General features: G+C 32.1%; 1 protein-coding gene across 4 annotated transcripts in view; it reads right to left on the reverse strand.

Annotated features, from left to right (window-relative positions):
- Positions 1-18,913, reverse strand: part of LOC127873320 (uncharacterized) — a 95,341-nt gene that overhangs the window by 37,695 nt on the left and 38,733 nt on the right. The window lies entirely within an intron of this gene.

The raw sequence follows: 18,913 nt of genomic DNA on the forward strand, positions 1-18,913 counted from the left end.
TGTCCGTCACACTTTGCGTTTATTTGTCGAAAAATACTCATAACTTCTATGTCGCTTCAGATAGCAATTTCATATTTGGCATGCATGTGTATATGGACAAGGCCTTTCCATACGCATACACATTTTGACCCCTGTTACATTGACCTTGAACCTAGGGTCCGCGTTTAGGTTTCGAAATCTGCGTTTAGGTTTTGAAAAAAGCTCATAACTTCTATCAAGCGTTTATAGGGGCATAAGTCATCCTATGGTGACAGCTCTTGTTTTTACTTTTTTACAAATATTCGAAACTAAAGCATAATTTGCTTGTCTCACAATAGTTTATCAACCTGTTTATACACAAATGCCACACACTCTTTTAAGACCATGGGTTTCTTTATTTAATCATAACGAATAATTGTTGCTCGCATATATTACTGAAATAATTATGAAATAAAAATGCTTCTTTATTTGCATGCTGTATTTTATACAGTTAATGATGAAAGGAACATTTCTTAATAGTTATTTTTGACAGCACGATTAATAAATATTATTGTTACATTCTGTGCTGTGTATTTCTAATGATTTCATTAATGAAAAAAATATTAGGAAGCATTATTCCGACGAATACGATAGCCAAAACATTCAGTTTTTTATAACCTAAATAGCAAATTGCAACCCAAAAGTTGTTAAAACTCCCCAGTAATACAATAGGTGATATCCAGATCCAAACTTCTTCGGATAAAACACCATAAAATGTCGAAATGTAAGCGAGCACAGGCTCTGGTTATTTAAACGATACCGAGACCTATATATTTTCGGTTGGTATTTGTCCACTGTGGTTATTAGAAATGTGCATACCAGCATAATGTTGAATATAGATTTATATTGTTGATTTTTACGACATGTTCAGTTACCTGTGCTAGCGCATTAAATATATTTTTTATATATTCATTACACCATCATTGCCCCTCAGATATGTTTTTACAATATATCCGAACTCGAGTTTATAATTCTGGTTTCAACACGTTAATAATGGATACAATAGCAAACTGCATTATGTTAAATTAATGCCGATTGTGACAATTACTTAACTACATGTGTATTGGTATACAGACGGCGTCGTATCATTCATTGCTCTTTAACAGCTCGGGAATTTCGTCTCTTGTACAGATCGGCATAACTTCTCAGTGTATACCTGAGACAGAACTCTTTCAGTATAGCTCCCTCTTGCTTTCCTCTTTATTTATGTTGTATTGCAAAATTCGGATACCAATAATTTTTAGAATATAAATAATATATTTTCCTACATTCAGTAACATTACAAGGAACGTAAGACTAAATATACATCTGAACTGGTGTGCGTGTTGAAACGTAATCACGCAGGTGTACCTTAAGTAATCGAAATGATGATTTAATGCGATACCCATTTATCGATCATGTGACAAAAATGGATAAACATAGCGCTCCCAGTAACAAAATCTTAAGTATAGCTTGTTATTCACGTATAACATACCTGATATAAATCAATATTATTATACCGAACATTAAATGGTAATAGTTTGGATTATTAAGTTAAGAGTTTTAAAGTATTTACTAGTTAAAACATGCGTTAAAACAATAATTAAATTAGATTTATAAGAAAAATGTTTGCAATCCTATAATTTTCAAAGATTGCCATCTCAAAGACAGTCTGGACCTTCGTCGCGAATGCAACTTAATTTTGATAATCAAATATTGTTTAGCCGGGGAACTGTATCGTTGTTTAGAATCTACTTAATTATTTCAAATTAGTTTGTTCCAGGAGATCGGTCGTAGTACCTTTACGACTGTGTAGCATAACACACCTCTGTCTGAAATGTTAAACGATTTCAAAGTAATAATACCTGGGTAAAAAATCGTTTATACGATTTAATGTAGCGATACAGCAATTTTGGTATTGCGTGAAGAAAACATTATTTATTTAATAGAAAATGAAATTGTTGTTTTTAAATCCGTAACAATAGGGTACGTTTCGAATAAATTTCCTAAAAAGACTTAATGAAATACAATTACATATTTCCGCCTTCCACAAAGCCCATATAAGAAACGCCTTATCAGACTGCTGTGATGATTTTAAGAGACAAGACAATTTATTAAGACATACCACTTCATTTAAACACGACATTATCTTGCATGGCATTCCCTCCCACCTCATCATTCTACATTAACTTATACTTTAATATTTTAAACCACGGATACAGAAAACACAAAATGACAAAGACAGTTTTTGTGAATAACTGGAAAATAAAGGTAATGTTATTTTTTTTTTGTAAAAGCACCTACTAACGTTTTCGCTTATCTTTTTAATGAAAAGGATGACAACTCTTAGTATAATAGACAGTATTGTCCAGGCAATTGTACATTTTTCAGCTTCTTCATTAAAATTTGATAGCACTTTAAGTGCATCATTCCATTTTAACAAATAGCTTAATTTGTGAACTGTCAGACGGTCTAATTAAGTAAATGTGTATTTTTTTTCCCAATATCGACACATTATTTTAAGATTAACAGACAAAATGCACTTTGTTTCCAATATTTATTTATTTACATCAAAAACAATATCCATTTAATGAAAATTTTGCATGGAATTTCGGCCAATGTGAACTCTTAGTGTTACACCGTGTTTTCATTATGTTGTAAGTATTTGATCAATTTAACCAGGATTTTACCAGTCTATTTTATTGATTTATTGTTTACCATTCTGTAATCTTTTGCACACAATTGATGTGAATTCGATCTTTTTCTCCCCACACTTAAAATGCATGATTTTAAATTGATCCAACGAAAGCGTCCACTTACTGAATTTTTTAATTCTATTAAAATTTCAATAAGCATAACTCAAATTGCTTTGCCAGATAGATATTGTTTGTTTAAATGAAAGGTATTTGTATAATTAAAATCTGTTCGGGCGAGGCCTGGTATAGGGGATATAACCCTGGGTTATAGTTAGGGTTTGGGTTAGGGCTAGGGGTCGGGTTAGGGTTAAGGTTAGGGTTAAGGCTTACCCTAACCCAAACCCGACCCCTCACCCTTACCCTAACCCTTACCCTAACCCTCTTACCCCCATGCGCATAACAATACCAGGCCTCGCTCGTTGTCGTTGTCCGCTTCCCACTTCATACGTCAATTTTCGGAAGGTAACAGACGCCTTTTCAAATGACATGATAATTGCTTTATTTTTGATAACTTTAGGTATATAAGTTTAGCTATGTTCATATGTTCAAGCAAAAGATATACGTGGTTTGAACTTCTTCATGTGTTTAACGTAGTATTGCCATATTATCGGCGAAAAGCAACGCAACAAATGTTATGTTTGAAATTGGAAGCAGATGATTTTTTTGCAAAAACTACCCTAAATCCTCTACAAACATTTAAAATAATGAAGGGGATAATGCTTTCAACTGACGTAGTATTTCTTCAAAACTGAAATACTCAGAAAAATGTGTGTTATTTCAAGACGAGAATTAACATGTTAATACATAATTGTTATAAGTTTCAGATATTCTCCTTGTATGCACCATTTGTTAAATTTTAATCTAAGTGATTTATTCAGATATTATCAGGACACTATTTCAATATCGAAATATGCAAGAAATGTACTTTTATTAACAAATGTTTGTACAAAAGATATTGCATCAAAAGTAGACCGCCCATCTCTTAAACATTTCCCAAAAATAAGCAACGGCATGTTTCTTTGTAAAAATAAAGATGCTGAAAAAATAACACAATCACTCAACTAGTAAAATAAGTTCACAGTAAAACTCTCAATCAAGGCAATACATGGTTCTAGGAAACGCAAATTGTCGATTGAATGTTTTGAATGTCATTTTATATATACAAATAGTACATTGTTGATCAATTGTCTATCCATATAAAACAAACAATTTTGTTCAGGTGGTCTGACAAGCATTGAATGTCATTTTTTGCACTAACTCAACATTTGTTCCCGCAATAAAAGCAATTTATCATAAATGGTATTGTATAGTTTGTGAGAAGATTTTTCAAGAGACGTATTGACATATTTTGGCATTTCTTTTTTGAAATTTGTCATGACAGTCTTTAAATAAAACATGCTAGAAAGCTATCCGGGCTGTGTTACGTCGTCATGCGTTTTATACTTTATATAAGCTATTCACGTTTTTTCACAACATATAACGAAAACAACAGAACAATTTTAGCTATTTTCAAACATTAATATTTGTATCGCTTTATAATGCCAATTTCTAATGATGTTAACTAAAAGCGAAAATTAATTTTCTATATGATTCTAAATTATTAATCTAATTTCGCTTCCTGATGTCCAGTGTGCTTTATTAAATGTAAAAAACTTGATAATTGTAATTTCGACCATCGGTGAAGCAATCACTCTAACAAATTTTACTGTATTCAAATAAGGGAAACAATACAACCCCCAGGGTGGAGTAAGTTATTCGATTAACATACACATATCTGGTCTTCATGGTATCACAGGAGATACTTTACAGATGGGAACAAGTTTCTCCCACATGGGGCAGATTTTGTCTCAAAGTACACGATTTGAACAAACTAAGTAGAAGTCTATCATACAGTGTTACATAAAAATACCAATAAATTGAGGTATCAGATCAGAAAATTTAAAGGTTTAAGTCAAACTTTGAAAATAAGACCTATATTTTTATCAGGAAGGATGATTTGAACATACTGGCTGGAGGTCCATAGTGGGCTGGATGTTCCTGACTCTTGTTCACTCATATACATGTACGCTATGGTTTTTTTCCACGGTTTTTGGATTAGTTTATCACGAATTCGGCAGAAGACACGCCATTGGTTTCGTGTCTAATTCTGCATGGAAATGCAACCAAACCAAACATGCAATATTAAACAGTTGCATTCAGTCGCAGATTTCTTTGTCATATTTCACGTAATCCGTTCGCTTTAGTCATAATTCAGTATATGATATTTGTTACTGAGAATTCATTTATAAAGTATTGTAAAGTTGATTAAGTATGCAACGCCATATTGATAAACACAATTGGTAAGCCATATTTTACATGGTAGATAATGTAGTGACAATAGAATGTATAACTTTGCTTTCGACAATAAATAAGATTTTACAAAACAAGTACAAATCATCTGAGTCTTGCAGAAGATAAGAATTGTTATGAATTTTAAACTTATAAAAATATGGGGAAACAAATAAACTCCGAGGACCGTGCCAATTTTGAACCCTGAAGATTTATTTGAATATAATTGGAGGAGTAATGTACACTGTTGCATGCAAAAAAACACTATATGAGCCTTGCGGTTTCAGGGCCGAATAAAGTCAATGTTTTCACTCTTGACATTACAAGTTACACGTTTGCGCCAGAGCGGTGTCAAATTTAGTACAACTTGGTAGAGGAGGATCATATGATGTTACATGCCAATTATTTCTTGCATGGGATGTGCTAGATATATTAATATGAATAATTTGGTCTCTTTTGTGTTGTCATTTTCGACTGTATGGGCATGCTTTAAACAAGTGGATAATTACACAAAGTTTCGTACTAAATATTTCAGTTTTTGTAAGTCTCCGTTTTAGAAATCAATATTCAAGATCAAACAGTCTCCGATACGTTATTGATAACATGTCAAAATCAGGAATTTCACTGCGAATCACTATGTTATAGATTACAGATCAAATTAAATATCTTAAACCAGTCCCTCAAGCATTGGATTTAAACATATCTCAATATATCGACCGATATTAAACAAAATCATAACCAAAACCCACAATAAACATTCATTAAGAAAAGGTAATCGCATGTGCTTTCGGCTATCTGTGTTTTGACGTTTATCAGGGCGATTATGGTCATGAACATCGAAACTATCAGAAAACAAATAATTTGGAGATCCTAAATTATTTGTCATAAGAACTCAAGGACGACAAACGTATTCCCACATGTAATAAATAAGGCCGCTATCGACATATTTAAATGCGTGTATTAAACAAAGTATTGAAGTGCCCAGTGATAAAATGTTAAAAAATACAAAAAAACGCGCCATTTATGTTTTCTTACGGAGCAGACGGCCTAGTCATAACATTATTAAACGATTTCACAATGTTTGTTATGTCTTATCGCTGCATGAGAATTGACACCGGATATTTGTTTATATGCGAGCCAATTTATACACTCAATCGGATGTTGAACTCAACACTCTTTTTTTAATATCTCCTGGAAATTGTAGTTGAATTAATCCACTATTTGATGATTTCCATCAATTATCATTGAACGTGTAATTGAATATAAAATGAAAAGTCTCAACAAATTACATGAAAAACAAAACAAAAGAGCAACCACACCATCAATTACAATAAAACATTCATTTGGTGAGTTTCCACTACTGGTTTCTCGGTATCCTGTATTATGCCCAGTTATTGTTATAATGCCCTATTGACAAATATATCGCATCGAGAACCAATGATGATTTGATTAATATTGACAACGGTTCATCCAGATACTTTAAGTAGCATGTGCAAGTTCCTGGAGACTACTCAGGGTTGTTAATCGTTTCTTGACATGCCCGTGGGCAACTGCTATAAAAATCTGAAATATATATCGGGAGATTGGTTGCAGGGCAAACGTTCCTAATGTGTGACGTGGTACTCATGCACACGCGATATGTGCTTATGTTCAAAATTATGGCTTAAATCGTATGAATTAACGAACTTTCGTATTTTCAAATACATGCGCATGGTGGCTTTTTTGATCATACTGTTCTAAGAAATGGATATTCTATTCACAGCATAAACGCAATTAGCATTCTTCACGTGTAGCACGAGCAAACTACACCCGCACGTTGCCAAGAATTCTTAGTTTTGTCATGGATAAATAATATCAATGATACTGTGTAGAAAGAATATCAAAAACAACACAATATGACATTTGAAGTTGAAATCATGACACTTTCTTAACAAAGTCCAAATCCTACAATTTTCGCGTTAGAAGTAAGATTGACTGGGTGTACGCAAGTCATATTGTATGCTCATGTACGGAATATTTTATCAATTGTGAGTTAACTGTATATTGCGACATACATGGAATTTGTGTTTCATATGTGCGTTAAAGAGGCAGTTTGTACTTGCTATTTAAGCCAGAATATGTTAATAATGTTACTGACACAAAATTTATCATTTGTATATAAAATATATAATATTATTTTGATATAACCTCCCCCAATCTACACAACAATAATACAATTGCATTTATATTTATATTGTTGGTGTTATATAAATCGACTCGACAGTATGATGACAACACCCACACAGCTTTCCTACATGTATAGATTGTATTCACCACATATTGCACCAATTAGCGGCAATACTAGGCTTGAGAAATTATATGAACTAAATTTTGGATTTTGTCACTGCTGTCATGTGCAGGAAGCATCGTCATTACGTTTGTTTTCATACTAGGCTTACGTATAAGATTTGGTACTACAAGGATAAACTTATGAAGAATAAACAGTGTAACATAATTGGCAACCTTTAAAACATAATCGATCTGCAATTTATAAGGACCAAATTGCTGAGTAATAAATGTGAACTTATGTTATCGTTAGTATTATCATTAGTATTGGCATAACATAAACATGTTATTATTTCTTCATTGAAAACTGGAACAATAAAATTGTCTGTAGTATTTCTCAATAAACTTTTATAAGTTTGCATTCCCTTTAATATGAAAACAAATGTGCGATTCTGTTCCCTTTTCAAATAATATTCGCAACTATTCTAATCAATCTAACATTCAGTGCAATGTTTGATCACAATAAATATGCTGTTGAATTCATGTGTAAGTCGTCTGCATTACTGCTTACTCTATCAATTCTCAGAATGACCAGGGCTAACATGTGTATGAGCAATCTTGACCCGAACAGATGCACGGATTAAATAAAAGAGTTTTTATAGGCTTAGAAAAAGTTACAATCACAAAATTGAAACGCAGATGTGTGTTTGTAAACAAGATAAACAAAAAGGGTTAATGAAGAGGGGAGGCATTTTAAAATGTATGTCTTCTTACTATGATTTCAACATTAAATATATGTGAGTAGTAGTGATACTTTAAGAATTTCTTTCAATATATATTTATTTATTTATTTGAGTTCTTAATTGAGTTAAGGAGTGAGCATTGTAATACTGTATACGTAAATCTTCGAAGGCACTGATGTAACTCCTTATTATTTCTGTTTTTAGCAAATGCATGAGAATTGTACGCACTCAGTGTGCTGTCCTTTGTCGACTTTACCTCTTTTAGGATTATTATTCAAGAGGGACATGTAATCGTTGACCACAAACAAAGGACGAGCTAATGGTTTATAGAACATATTTATTCTCGTTTAACATAAGATTTTAAAACATTTTTGGCGCTAGACAGACGGCACTGCAGAAATTAACCGTCTTTCTTGTTTTAGGTATCGGTGTGCTACAATATATGTTTCATTGCATTATTTCAGCTTCGAATGATGGCTCATGAAGCTTGATCCCTCTTTTAACCATTCATAATCGAGTATATACTTCCACCATCAAGAGTTGTCTGCTGTTATATAGAAATATAGCAATCACTTCCACATTACATAATTCAATCATGTTTCATAATAACACTGTTCTATTATTAGGATTGTCCAACCTTATAGTACTGCTTTTTATTATATCCAAATATATAATATATTTGCATAGAGAGAATAAATTTCGGTAATTGAGCTTGGTTGAAACAAGTCGCGAATACGAAAAAAACTAGTACTGAAATGAACAGAACAACTATAGGAAATAATCTACGTGTGTGTGCGAATTCATTCTGAAATATATTAATAAAAATATTATGATTCTTAGCTTTTATTTGCTATAAATAATGAACTTCATCTGTAAGATATGTAATACTCGCATATGATAATTTGTCTAAACAATTCCTACATTGTTACACTTGAAAAACAAAATGAAAGCCAAACGAATGCTGGATTTATTATTACAACTTATTTATGACATTTCAAGTGTGTGTGACCGGTGAAGGTCAGTTAGCTACGTACCAGCAATCAATAGTTTATGAACCGCTCACTTATTTCTTATATGGATCATGCGGGGTTACTATTGATTTTTTTTTTTTTTATTCAATATCATACATACAATGTAAACATGTATATGATCATACAATATAGTGATATACAAAGCAATAAAGTTCAGACATGTTTTACAAGATATGCTAATATATATATATTTTTTTTTTAGAGAGAAAAGAAAAGCACAACAGAGTAATAGTTATGAAAAATGATGAGTTGTATAAAGTCGGAAGAAAGCATACTGGACTTGTGTTTTTTGTTTTATATTCACAATGATCTTGTCAGATTAAAAAATAAAAATTAAAAAAAAATTTACTATTTGATGCTTGTGCAAAATATCGACGAATAACCTTACATCCAGGCATACAGACAAATATGTTTTACTCTGTGGCCACTTTTTGTATTTCTTTGGCGATTGATTAAACAAAAACCTTTTTGTCATGTTGTTTATTTACAAATAGTTTAAAATTTAATTCTTTTATATAAAATATTAGAAAATTTGGCATTATGTTTTATATCGTTGCATCAACCTTTAGTTTATTGCCGTATACAATTTGATAATGTGTGACCGTGATGATAAAATCGTGTATTATACACTGGTTTATTCACAGGATGAAACCGTTCGGTATGGTATAAGACAGATTAAATCCCACTTCGGGCTCAATGTCATTGAAGGTACAAACAGGTAGCCCCTTCGGCTTTTTCCTTTGGCCTGGCCACTACTTTGTAATTGGATTATCATTGGGGTTTTCTATTTCTTACGAGCTACTTTTAAGAAGTGTACAACTGTTCTACGATGACATCTTAAACATTATCTCCTAAACCATTTACGAAAAAATTGAATTCACGAATATATGAAGAAAAAATTCTTTTCGGCGTCAATTCATTTGTTGAAAAATATTGGGATTAAAAAAAAACTGGTTTCACTTTGATTTAATGTTCTTTCACCATTAACATTTTATATTCCACAGGAAACAATATTTAAAACAATGTTCATGATATAAAACTTACAGTTTAAGATTACATATAGTTTGTTTGATTGTATACCTGCTACATACACAATAATGCAAAATTTTATGGTACAAATGAACAAACTTTTGCATTCCCTTAGAATTTCCCTCGTCAGACAATTTGCCCTTTAGTTTCAACTTAAATAGTAACGCTTACAGTATATAAGTAAACACGATATTTTATCTGCAAACTTCTAACTTTCAGCCTAATTAAGAGGTATCATTTATTTTTTTGACAAACAGAAACACGAGATTGAGTAGTCACTTTAGATATTGAATTTGCGAAGAGAAGTTTATAAAAAAAGTGTTAGTATAAGATCATTAAATGTTTTTGCGACAACTCATAAAATGATAAATCCAGCAGCGTTAGAATACAACTTCACGAGCAACACTTCTGTGTTCTGATTGGATAACTTAGATCCACAAAAATCCTGAACGTCATGGCTGTTATGCGTCTTTGAAAATGCAGGCCAAAACACGTTTAAACTAGTTATAGTTCAAACTATCGTGTTTAGATATGCTATAAAATGAGCTTCATCAAAATCACATTATTATTATAAGATATATGTTAAACATGTAAACCTCGGTCTCTAAAATCCTATTTCTATCAACAATTTTGTTGATCACCGCACCAAACTCTGTTAATTTAATAAATTAAAGGTCAGCTCACGCATCAAACCTGAATCACGATAAGAATTTCCGTTGGTAATAACAAATAGAAGTAAAGATTGTGCGTTACAATTATGTGCATGGCGATTAACAGAGATAAGTTGGCCTTGTTTATTTGTGTATATTATTAGTAATTTATAAAAAGTTATTTTTCTGTGCGTCGGCAGTGCATTGTAAATTACTTTTGGACATCTTGAAATTATCAAGTACTTTAGTCCAAATACTGAGTCTAACAGATAAGAAATGTAGATGTGAAGATGTGTAAAACTAAGCCGCAAATGTTAAGAATGTTTAGCAACGCTTATATTGGTTATTACAAGTCGATTTAATTATCGTCTGATTACGTATGATATACAACTAAACTTATATCAATTTCATTCATAGCTTCAATGTTTTTTTACAAATAAAATAATAAATAGTTTAGACATTAATTTTAGCAAACAAGTATGCGAAGAATTTAGTCGAATAACTACTTAACAAACGATTCTATAATAAAGTGATAACAGAACAGAACAGAATAGAATAGTTTATTTCGACTTAAGCATATATAAAGCTCAGCGTCATAAACATAAATATGCAATAACAGAATGCGTTTCAATTAAATAATAAAACATGCATCATTTCGAAGAAATATCAATTGAAAAAAGGAATGAATTACAGCATGTTTTAGTGAGAATGTCACATGGATGCGGTAATTACATAATGTAAAAATGTAGTTTAATAATTGCAAAAATCTATAACATTATTGTAAGCATATTGCCTTTGTGAAAAAGATTTGATTTATCCTACATATATAAGACTTTTTCTCGCATTTTAAAGCATTTTATACATTTTAAACAGAACTGAAATTGCAATTGAGGAACTAAGAGTATGACCCGTCAAAATAATATTTTAGGTAATGATCATTTCTTTCTCACAATGTGCAAAACGAATTATGGCTAGAAAGAACTATAATGCGAAGGAATGCCCCTGCGCTTATTGCAGTTTATTCGAAAGCATACCATTTACACTGTATAATAAAAGTGTAAACATAACTCAGCATACAATTAGTGTATAATCTCAAAATGACAACATGTACGTCTTCATAACCTCTATGACAAAAACCATAATTCACAATATTCGCTGTTCCTTTGTAATCGGAAGCATCTTAGAAAACATTAATACACGAAACCAATCGTTACTGTAATATCGTTCATTTTACACATGTCCGCATACCAGTATTACACTCTTAAACGGAGTTTTTACATGTCATGCATTTTTGCAACTTCTATCATAGCGAAAAGAACACACTGCAAACGATTCGATCTTCAATACTAATATGAAAGGTTGGCTTTTCCTAGTAATGTATCATTCCAAATGCTTAAATACACAAATGTTTATTATATTATATGTTTCTAAAGCACCCGGAACATCCCTTAACTATACTATGATTTAGAAAAGTGTCAAATGATGTTTGAACTTTCGTTTTAAACTTACAGATTCTGACAACTAGTTTTAAAACACAGAAAACCAATGGATATTATGTGTAGTTAATATAAAGAGGAACTTTATACGTTGGCAATTAAAATATCAAGACTAACATCTTACCAATATTATTTAGTATAATATGCCGTATAGTATTTGTTTTTAAGAAACAACTGAGTTGAAATATTAAAACACGAAATTTGTAAAAGAAGTATTTGTTTCAGTGCGCATAATTAACCTACTTGTACACAACTTTCAAACAATAAAACATGTCAATGTTGTCGTTTTAACTTCCTTGCACAACTATATGTGTTTCAGGGCCTTCAAAGTGTTCGCATAATATAATATACTAATCATCTATGTCAAAATTATCATGACTGGTAAATACATCCCTGGAGTGATTGCTGTGGCTGTTGTTCAATTTGTAACTGCTTGATTCTTTAAGTCCAACAAAATATAAGTTTACAGGATAATCTTTAAAGGGTAAAGAAATAAAGTCAGGCGTTAACCACCATGTAGGACTTATACGAAGAGTTTGTAAGTGTTTCCCGACTATTTAAAGAAACTTTTACTTTAGCTTTCAGATGTTTAAGCGAGTTTAACAATTACGTTGGGAGATATGCTTTTAACAAGACGTCCGTCAACAAATGTTATTCATGCCTGTAGTATTTACGTATACACCTTACTTTATTCAAACACTCTTAAAAGTCGTTTATTTTTGGTCAGTATTATGTAAATGCTTTACACCCATGTTTTTGTTTTGCAAGTATAATACATATTTTATATACATTTCCTCTTGTACTGTGTGTGTCCTCGTTAGCATTAAGTGCAAACGGTACTAGGCATACGTTCATAGTTTACATACTCTAACACTGTTTCAATATTTAATGTATTAATATATTCAAGCTCGGAACTTACACATCATATCGTACTTCACATTTAATTAATCTAATTGAAACACATGTAACTTTCGCGTTTTTTCTGCAAGTGTACCTTGTATGAAGTACACGACTTCCTAAGCACCAGGTGCAAACAGTACCAGACATATAGAGAATAACAGGTTAATGCCTGACCCTTATGTAATATATCAGGCAAGACTAAGAATAATATAATGGCGAGGCTTGCCGAGCCGGTATTTTATTCGTGCCGAGCCTGATATATTACAAAAAGATAAGGCAGTAACCAGTTGTTATGTTTATCATACCTTGACGTCCCCAAAGAAATAATGAAAACATGGCTATAAAACTGCAGTGTTAGCGGGAAAGAATATGACTTTAGTCGTTTGACGTGATAATAATGACGTCATGAGCACGGGCGAGTAGTATTTGTAAAAAAAACGATATGTATATTACTCAGTTCATATGCTTTACGCAGCATTGCGCTAAGAATATCATTTTTTTAGAATAGTTCATTTTTGTAAACTTAAGTTTAAATATGTGGAATAGATGGATAGCTCGCAATTTACTTCTATCGTAGTTATCAATAATTTTACATTGTACGCATTAAGATTAGGAAGGAATTACTCACCTAAACATTTGACTTTAAAATACTTAACTGATTATGACTTTGGAAACAAACCATCATGTTAAAACATTAAAAAGAATCTCATTTAGCTTTAACAACATTCACATAGTTGGAATAGTTTTAATTTGTAGTTACAAAAATCAAACGTTCATACAAAGGTTTAACTCTTGCGGCAATCGAACCCGAGGCCTTTCGATGTAAAAAGTTCTTGTTATCTTTACATCACAGACTTATTAAATTAATTTTCTTGCATATAAGATCTCCCATTTCTTACATATTCAAAGATCGTTTGGGTCATGGATGTGTGCGACATACGGCGTTGTTACACAAATTACACTATTATATCCTTTAACAAATACATATTATGTGTATTGTCAGGTTATTGATAGTATCACATTTAAATCTGGGCTCGGGTACGTTACAGCCATTCGTATGACATAAACTCACTGCAGTGTGCTTATACGTATTGTAATGGAATTGTTAATATGTATTTCCGCAGAAATAAATAGCAATAATGTTGCGATGACTTAGATGCTTTGAAGTACACATCTCTTTTAAAGCCTCCCAATCCAGCGATATTTAGAAATAAAGCTTATCATACTATATCGATGTTAATTAATCCTTAAGCAATATCAAAGGATTATGATAACTTTTAAGTAAACATAATTAAGTCGTGTGGTGCCAATATTGATTATCTAAAAACAATTAATGTTTGGCGTGGTTATCTATCATGCTTACTTTGTCGACACAATCATTACACATGCTGAATCATCGACGAATAATTTGTTTGTTTATGTATAATTCATTTTTGCCCATACCAATTTGTTCAAACATCAAATATTAGTGTAGATCAAAAAGATTTTGCAATAACATACTCTTGATAACAGACGTGGAGATGTAACGTTGCTTTGATTATGACTTATCTAATATCAGTAATAATCTTTTTAATATGTGCGTTTCCGATATTGCAGTCTTTAATTACGGAATTATTGTTTTTTGTTACATGATAAATGGTGAAAATATGTTATTAATTATTATTCCATTGATGTCTTTGTATTTTCATATTATTTTGTTTAATGATTATGACAGTTTTCCATAAACAGTTATTGGTTTAAACAGACAAACCGTTTTTTTAACTATTTTTTATTTAATTAAGAATACGCATCGGACTTGTCGTTGTTTATCGGCAATTACAAAATGATTTGCTGTTCTGAGCCTTACTATACAAACCGTGATTGCGCTATCACACATTGACGAGTCCGATTAATAACAATACTGCTAACAATAATTCGACAGTGGCAATATTGTATATATATATATGTTTGTGATTTTAAGTAAGAATTACTTTATGTTATTCTGCGGTCATTTTCTGGACTTATAATTTTCGTTAGTTATTTAGTTAGTTAGTTATTTGAAATAATCTTACTATTATTCTAGGCGACACAATATTATTAAACTGAAATTGCAAATTTTTACCTCTTGACATGAACTTTTATCTTTAATGGGACCTATGGTAATGTGGAACTGCTTTCTTTGCTGTAAGATCTGAATAGTACAAAACATGAGACTTTGACCTTGATTCAAAGAGCATGGGATTAAGCAGGATAAATCATCTCTAAAATTTGAAATAGTTATTCATTTACATCAAAAAGTTACAGAGCACCTCAATTCAACAGACAGATATTTTAATACTTAAACCCATTTTTTCATGGACAAACAATAAAACTATGGCCTCTATTAAAACAAAAATAAACAATGCCGTGGATGTCATGTTGCAAATAAAATCATCACATATCAACATAAAGTATATGAGAGCCTCAACAATTTTGGCATTTGAATAACACTGTTGCTTTTTTAATATAAGAAATGGTGAATAAGCTTTTTGGATCAAACTAAATATATTATTTACGCACTGAAAATATTTATATGGAAAACAATGCAATCAACATTAAATAATACATTTGTTTTACGTTCTGGTCAATGCGTCTGAATGCATGACAAAGATGAAGGCCCATGGCACACCATAACCATGGTTTAAGTTTTTTATTACAAAGAACGCCAAGAATTTTTATTGAATTCACATAACCGAAACAATCGCATACGTTTTACAATATGCATACTTTTCACAATCTATCAACAAGAAACTAATTGATGCTTGTACGAATTCTTACTATTTTAACATTATTCTATTATGATGTACCTAATATGACATCATTTGGGCATGTGTTTTCGTACTGGAATGGCCGTACCATGTAGAACAAGTATGAGTTTGTTCTCTCTGAAAGTAATCTACCGTCACATACATTGTTGTTTATAGACTTGTGTTGTTGACGATATTGTGACGAGCATTTTTGATGTAAAGTTATTAACTGTGTTACCTAAAAAGAATTTTTTTTATTGGTTTTCTAAAGCTTATAATGAGTGGTGCATGTAATGAAAAATAAAACGCAAACCATGCATTTATGTTATGAAGTGTGTCAAAGAGAGACCAGCGTGATTTGCAGCATAATGCATACAGTTTGGGTTACACCACCTTTGTTGTACCTGAAACATTCAATAATATATTCTTCCCGAATGTCTTAATGTTTGAATACTATTTTTTCAAATTAGTATAGTATCAATTTGAAAACAGATTCATATGTAAACAACATATTTATTGAATTAAAATACATTGATAGATAGTCTGAGTGTATGTTTTTAAAATTGATGGTGCACTTGAACTCAAACGTTTTGGTACATCGTGTATTTCCATATCCCTGGCACAATTGACCTGACACCGAGTCACTGATGTCAACAAGTATACCCAATGCTAGACGTATCGTATACGTCATCAACTGACTTATGAGATAAGCCTATTTCTCCAAAAACGGTTAAACAGATTATCGCAATAACACACAATTTTCTAAAACAACAACAATTGTTCAATATCTTATAATATCAGTTCTCGATTTTAACTGTTTAAACACAAATGAAGAAGTAAGTTTTAAGAAAGGATTGCCTATTATTATGAACATAATTACTAACTCAATAACTGTATGTTAACAGATCATATATTCAGTAAAGAGTTTGTGAAATCATAGAAGTTTCGCCATTTTGTATTTGTACTATACACTAACATGATTTCAATTATATTTCAGAGGATCGAACTCAATTGTATTCAACTGTTTATATGCAGTAAAATAATTATCATTATAATAAAGAGGGAGTTAATTTATACTAGCATGTAATAGTCATGTACTTGGTATGTGGACCCGTTTGTAAAATGTAATTGAGGGCGTTTCTCAGTGGAATTGAGTTTATGGGTTTGTAGACATGCAGGAAAACGAGGTGCTTGTCTGGCATCATGCCACGGTTTTGCAATTATCGATTCAAAGATGGCCGTCATTGACATAATACAATTTTTACTTTTATTTACCGTAACAACAATATACATTTATAATTAATATATATACTGACTAAATATAGTGTGTAGGATAAAATTATTTTATCAATGTATTTTTTCAAAGTCAGAATGACCTTAAAACAACATGTACAAGGTCATTTGGCATCAATACCGCTCAGATCTTTGATTCATTTGCAGAATTAACAGCTTCAATTTTACTAAATTGTACGCTTATTTATGCAGTTTTAAATTGTCAAATGTTTTTTTTTGCGTATGGTATTTGTATTAAAATCTATAAAAATATGCAATAGAACCATTCCTATTTATAGATAATCATTTAATTTAATGCTTATTAGTGCATTTTGATTGCAAACATTGATCCGATCATTTTATTTACAAAAGCGGAAAAGTCATGGTATATTTTTGCGAAATGCGAGTCTGTTTACCACAACATTCTTGCTGCTATTTTAATAAACTTTGGTTTATTTAGTATGTTCCCAAGTAAAATGATGTTTGATTAATTGGCTTTGTTGCTTTGATTCTAGTGTTAAATGTTAACATTTCTACGATCTCTGTTTATCAGAGAAAATGTCAACGCAGTATCTCTTTTTGACCGCCCAGGCTGGTTTTGCAGTGTTGCAGGTGATATGAAGGTTGAGCAGACTATTCAGAGAGTATCAAAGGCTCCAGGAGGTCACTATGTTGTAGGAGAGACACGCAATGCTGGTGCATTAGCAGAATTTGAGCTTTTGTTCCATGAGATAGGGTCCATTACCAGCCTCCTCAATCTTCTAACCCTAACAAGCCGATGGATCACACAGAATGTCATCTTCAGCATCCGCTGAGCGCCACTCGTCGTCACTCGTTCAACCACAATGTTGGACTATTTGCTCGAATGTCAGAACCCATACACAGTGACGGTCAATATTCCCGTTCCATTACACAACTTACTGACAAAACTGGCTGTTGACGAAGAGGTTGCTGTACGGTTTCTCAAATGTATTGAAAATAGTAAACGTGTTTACCACGCATACAGGCAGGAGTGAATAGTTGAGAAAGCCAAAACCATCAGCTCCACCATTTCAAAGAAAAAGCTTCCTTAGTTCACTGACCATCTTATACAGTCATTATTGACATCAAAATATATTCTTAAGGAACGGAAAGCCCCGTCATCCAAAGATATGGCAAATGCACAGAGGAGCATAGACATTGCAAAGGAACGAGGCATGTCCCTTAAGCAGATATTATCCCATGATTTGATTTCTTCACCTCAATTATTTGATGCTGACCTCACAGCCGCCCATGTTTATACGTCAAATTTTATTGGGGAGATTGAAGACTGTACATCAATAAATGGAGTCTGGAATCTCTTCTTCCCACTCATGTCATCGTGGACTTCATGTCTAAGATGCGACGGATGCCACTTGTACAATTTTCCCATCTGGGTGGTGCAATCAATGCTGTCATCAACTCAGCGTCAAACATAGGCGCCATAGTTAATTTATCTTGTACTAGACTCATACGTTGAAATGTCTTTAAAGGAAGGTGAACGGTTGCGGCGCGGAGACGAAGCAACAGGTATTGCAATTATTGACATGAGGAGAGACACCAATCCCACAACAACTTAATAAATTCTGGGCATCCGAGGAAAATAAGCCTAATCTTCAACTATTGGTAACGGATATAGTGTGCAATGACGTCTATGCTAACCCCCTCATTGCAAGTTCAGTTGTCTCTGACAATAAAGCTCTTCCAGCAATTAAGTTTGGTA

Source organism: Dreissena polymorpha, chromosome 3 (assembly GCF_020536995.1).
Source record: "Dreissena polymorpha isolate Duluth1 chromosome 3, UMN_Dpol_1.0, whole genome shotgun sequence".
Classification (NCBI taxonomy): Eukaryota; Metazoa; Mollusca; class Bivalvia; order Myida; family Dreissenidae; genus Dreissena; species Dreissena polymorpha.